This window comes from Panthera leo, chromosome A3 (genome assembly GCF_018350215.1).
Source record: "Panthera leo isolate Ple1 chromosome A3, P.leo_Ple1_pat1.1, whole genome shotgun sequence".
NCBI lineage: Eukaryota > Metazoa > Chordata > Mammalia > Carnivora > Felidae > Panthera > Panthera leo.
This window is the reverse complement of record NC_056681.1, coordinates 4,640,360-4,646,379: the sequence shown is the minus strand read 5'-3', so window position 1 is coordinate 4,646,379 and position 6,020 is coordinate 4,640,360.

Genomic DNA, 6,020 nt, shown 5'->3' with positions numbered 1-6,020 from the left:
TTACAGGAGGGCCTCATCCGTTCTGTGATCGCTTGGGCCGATGACTATTTGTTCTGTGTCGGAGGCCTTGCCTCAGTGTCTGAAAGTCCATCCATCTGCCTAATGGACGCTCGCAAAGGGACCAATCTGTCTGCCATCCAGTAGACAAAAGGGAAGGTGCCGTAGAGGCAGATAATTATTTTCCTTATGAAAATGTATGCTTTATATACATACCAAGAAACATTAGGAGACCTTCAAATGAAATTGTGGTGTGTGCGCCTCGTCGAGAAGTAATTCTTACAGCTGGGCTCCGGGAGACTTGCATTTCTCAGTGACTGTGAATGTTTCCTATTCTGTTCCACTGAAAACTTGAGAGCGAGGCTTTGCCAGCTGAGCTCAAAGTCAGGACCTCGTTTCCCATCGAATGTCTTGTGTCCCGGGCTCCTCCTCAAAGGCCGGGCTGGGTCTTTGTCACCCAAGCGTTGTCTTACACGTCATCGAGGCATGATGGGGTGAGTCTTTTTCTTTTTAAGTTAAACGCCAGAGTCTGCACGGGAGCGGTCTGGCCCAGCAGTCCCCTTGGCCAACGAGGCATTCAGTCCTGGGCTGTTGCTGTTGCTTGTGACGATTAGTTGCCTTCAGAGCCTGTCGATGAACCACCCAAAAGAAGCAACCTTCTCTTGTGCCCTCACCTTGTGTTTTGGCTAGGAATTCTATCTCCCCAACTTGTTCAAAAGCCATTGGCTCTGTCCAAGAATCAAAGCCACCTCCCAAAGGGTAGACATTTGCCGTAGGCTTCAAGAACATTCTGACCAGCGATAACAACCTTGAAGAAACCCTCCACTTTGACGGGGACAGCCGTGTAGGTGGCAACGCTTGGGAACGCTCTGTAGGCTCCGCGGGGAGCCTTAGGAGAACGGGCTTCAGGAGCTCTGATCATCACCCAAAATGTGAGCAACCTCGAATTCTTCCCCGTTCTCCAGGAGCTGCAGCAAAATGACTTACCCAGCCCGGCATCACGGGTAGGATAGTGTGTTACTCTAACGTGCTGCCTTAACTTTGATCATCGGGCTCCCCTAGTCTCGTCAAAACCTGCGGGAACCAGATGGAGAGGCCCAGGTCACGTCTTCCCAGAAGGAACGTCTGATAGGCGGGTGTAGGGAGGTTAGGACAGAGCTGCCGCGTTGCTACTTCAACTGACTCGTGTAGCACGAGTTCCCGTGTCAGATTCTGAGATTCGGGCCGGGCCGACGTGGCTCGTTTGCCGTTAGCTACCTTCGAAACCTAGCAGCGCGGGTACCTGTAAATGTGGCTTCAGGTTGTTTGTCTCTGTGTGTGTTAGCCCTTAGAAACTCCTCATTTCCTCTCTCCAGATGGCCCCGACCACCCAGATGCCACCTCTGACCTCGTTGCCTGATGTTTTCGTTTAGTTTGGTTTTGGAATTGAGGTCAGTGATGGGCGTTCGTTCAGGTGACCTGATGGGGATGCGGGGTGGGCCCTGCTCAGAGACTTCCAGCTCGTCTGAAAACGATTCAGATGTGGCACTCCGAGCCGGACGGCGGGCACGAGCTGCGTGCTTCACGCGTCTCGGCCTGACCGCACACCACCCTCAACTTCCTCCTACCGGTCTCCGGCGCGGCCTTCTGACGCCACAAAAGGACATTCCGCAGGGTCGAGTGGCAGAGACTCGTGCACAATTACCCGGTCAGTTGAGGCAAAAGAAAATGATCATTTGTCCAGTTGTCCGGGTGAGCTCTCTGGACCGTCCCGGATGCTCGGGATAGTCGTGTGGGCCCTCACTTCAGCTCCGTGATCTGGCTCAAAGGGACCCTTCGAATGAGACGCCATTCGATACGATGTACATTTGCATCAGACGTCGTGAAGGTAGACCATTGGGTTGAGTGTCTTCTGCTTGTCAACTATTCTTATAGAATTGTTTGTAGCTTAATCATCCCAAGTGTGCCATTAGTGATCACCGTTTCTCTCATTTTGTAGATGTAACGGAGGCAAAAGGGGCTCCGGTTTGGGTCACGTGGTCCCTCTTGGAGGAAGCGCTGAGGGAGTCACGTGGTTTTGTAACTTGACCTTCTGACTCGGGACCCCGTGGTGGACCTCCATTTTCATTGCCAGTTAGGCAGAGAGACCGTCTTCCTCTCCTCCCCCAACCAGCCCCCTTTCCCAGGTGGGGAAACCGAGACCCCCCCCTCCCCCCCCGCAAGAGGGCTCCTCAAGGTCACATGCCTAGTACAACCCAGGGCTGGAACTAGAATGTTCAGCGTTCTCATTTGCACACCCGGGTGCCACTTCTGCTTGTGCCATCTGGATCGTTCGTTTCTTTCCATAAAATCAAATGACCGTCTACGAGAAAGACTTAATGGCCAAGATGTGATGTGGTAAAGGCTTCCTCAAGGATTTTTTTCCTTATTACAAAGATCAGACCAGACTGAGGCTAAGAGAGATTTGCAAACAGCGGTATCTCATTATCCCTAGTTCAGTTTTTCGTGTAATTGGCGCGGAGAGATTACCGCTGATGTCTAAGCCGGCTGCCGAACAGAAAATAATGATTCTTCTGTGACATGACTCGGTGTGCACACGTGTGTGTACTTGGCGGTGTTTACGAAAGGTATATGTGTACATAAAATGCTTACCAAGATGGGTGATGTCATTTTAGAGTTGTAAATAACAAGAAATAGGCTTGAGCAAAACTGATCTTACAATTGCCTGAGAATGTAACACTTCATTTCCGCACTATGAAATGGCTAGAAATTGATTTTTTTTTTTTTAAATCCAATTAAGCCTCAAGGTTGGTTATCCATTTAAAAGGTCGGCTGAGTTAAACAATGACAGTACCGTCAGTTCATGCTAATAATTAAATTGACACAGAACTTGAGCGCTTTCCGTCGTGCCTCGTGGAGGCAGACATCCTGTGTGTTGCACAAAAATGTAAGGCAGAAGTCACCCCCCCACCCCCACCCCGTCCCCACCGCACGCCAGCCGACCGTGAACCCTGACCGGGTCAGTCCGCAGGCCCCGGCCGCCTTCCCTGTGGCTTCTTCCCCTGGGATTCCCACAGAACACCCTGGAACGCCCTGGTGCCCACTCACCTCCCATCTCCCCCTTCTTCCGGCCCCGGGGCTGTTGGGAGGCGGAAAGTAACCTCGTTCAAAGAGAAAAAAGAGGGGGCTCTTAGCGCGTGTACCCTTGGTGTACCCACGAAACGACTCGATTTCACGCGCTGCCGAGTTTCTAATGGGACAAATAAATCACGTCTTAAAAATAGTACTTTACGGTGCGTATTGACCCTGTGTTCCCAATGTGTTAAGGAAAAGACTTCAGAATGTCTTTTTATGGTGCTCATAGGTGATGTTCAAGTATTTGAATTTATGAAGGTGTGAGGCGAGCCAGGAACCTGATTGGAACACTCTTTACCCTGTAAAGAGAGCCCCTGTAAAGGGGCTGTAACGTCAACTCTTGTTTTGTAAATTGCCGAGAAGGGATAAGTGGTCTTATTTCAAACCTAGCATTTTAACCTGCATCGTAATGTGAGTAAGGTTGCATCCGTTCAGTACTTTCCATCCGTAACTATGAGCCACCCTGAAAGATGGAACCTTCCAGAGTTAGTGAGAAAAAAAATGTATTGAAGTTCCCTCTCGGGGCCCTTAAGGCTAACAATTCCCGCTTAGTATTTCGTCCCCCACCACACTCCCTGCCTCACACTCCTCAGCTGCCAAAATCCTCGGCGACAGATGCGTGCTCCTGTCTTACTTTCCCAAAGATCCACGGTTAGCTAATGCCGATAGACGTGTTGCTCCACACAAGAGTGTTTCTGAGGAAAAAATGGGACTCAGGGTTTTCAATATTGAATCATTTCTTTTTATTAAAAAATATATATTTTTTTTATGTTTATAAATGAGACAGAGAGAGACAGAACATGAGCGGGGGAGGGGCAGAGAGAGAGGGAGACAGAATCTGAAGCAGGGTCCCGGCTCCGAGCCGTCAGCACCGAGCCCGATGCGGGACTCGAACTCACGAATTGCGAGATCATGACCTACCTGAGCCGAAGTCGGAGGCTTAACCGACTTGAGCCACCCTGGCACCCCGAGATTGAATCATTTCTGATGCACTAGAGAAACATGCTACTTAAAAGGATCCTGTAAGTGAAGGTTCTCCTAAAGAAAAGATTTCTTGATCAAAATAAACATTTACCCAACCTCATTTTGCTTTTCTGTACACCTTCTTTCCCATATGCTAAGTTGCTTCAAGGGATGTGGAGCCACGCCCGGCCTGTTAATTACTTCTTGATTCCTTCCTGCGGGGTCACCCCGTCCCCAGGTCCCAGGTCTTCCATGTGCCCTTGAAGACTTCCGCAGCGACGGAAATAATTTTGCCGGTGTTCAGAGTAAATAAGAATGTGGTCCCCGAGACAGGAGGGTTATTACTGTCCGACCCCGCGGCCTCCCTGGGAGGATAATTTAGGCCCAGAGCAGCCAGCTCAGACCCTCATTTTCTGGAAAATTCCTAAAAACTGATGTTAGAAGGAATGCTTTTTGTTGTTAATAAGCGGTGCCTCTGGTACATTTTTATTAACGTTCTCTCATCCCACTGATACCAGAAGGTAAGAAGCGCTTTAGAGGAGATTGCAGAATGTGCTTTTTGAACAGAGTGCAAAGAGTACGTGCAGGATGCTGTCCTTTGTCCTTTGTATAGATCCGTGAATACGTATAAACGCGTTTTGTTTTGTTTTGTTTTGTTTCAAAAAGAAACAGGAAGGATAAACCAACACCCGATAAAAATGGTCACCTCTGGGGGGAGGGGGGAGGGGAAAAGGAGTAGAAGGGACAGGGAACATCTTTGAGCATTCCTTCATGCGGTTTCAACACTTGAACCACATAAATGTTGTTCGTGGGGCGCCTGGGTGGCGCAGTCGGTTGAGCGACCACCTTCGGCTCAGGTCACTATCTCACGGTTCATGAGTTCGAGACCCGCGTCGGGCTCTGTGCCGACAGCTCACGGAGCCTGGAGCCCGCTGCGAATTCTGTGTCTCCCTCTCTCTCTGCCCCTCCCCCGCTCATGCTCTGTCTCTCTCTGTCTCAGAAATAAATATTAAAAATAAAGGAATAAATAATTGCTGTTCGTATTCAAAAAAGAAAATGAAAAAAATGAAAACAGCAAGCCCTTCAGTTCAATACAAACAGAGGCACAGTGACGAAGGAATGAGGTGAACACACACACAAAAGCCAAGTCAAGTGTTGCCCATCCCAGTGGGGTAATGCTGAGAACAAAAAGAAAGAACTCTCCAACTTGAGGCGGTGGGTTTGTTGCCACGAATGCTATGGAAAGAACACTCCAGTAGCCACAGAAGGGTGACCGGGGCCTCGGGGCCTCACTGTGGGAGAAGGAAGTACAAACAAACATAGGGTGGGGCACGTGAGGACGAGCCCAGTAACACGGGCTTCGAATCGGAGGAATCCGTGTGAACCCACAATGTTAAAAAAAAACAAACCCAAATCCTCCTTCTGTCTACCAAAAGGATCGGGAACAGCGACAGCTGAGGAGCACTGAGCACACTTCCCACGCAGCACTGGGTTTCCAGATGGGAATCTAAACGGCCATTCCCCGATTTCAAGAAGACAGGGCTCCCATGAGGCCTGGCAGACTCTTGATTTGGGGCAGGGAAGGAGCAGAGGGAGCCTAGGCATCATCAGCTCCTTCCAAAGAGGACAGAAGTCCTCAAAGACGGAATAGTGACACGTGGAAAAGACACGGGGGAGGGGCACCCGCGTGGCTCCGCGGGCTCAGGTCATCATCTCGCAGCTCGTGAGTTCGAGCCCCGCGTCTGGCTCTGTGCCGACAGCTCAGAGCCTGGAGCGTGGTTCGGATCCTGTGTCTCCCTCTCCCTTTCTGCCTCTCCCCCGCTCACGCTCTTTCTAAAATAAATAAACACTAAAAAAAAAAAAAAAAAAAAGACACGGGGGGCTGGTGTGATGGGGCCCTGGCTGGCCTGAGTGGGGACAGTGACCATGAAAAATCCAGACATACA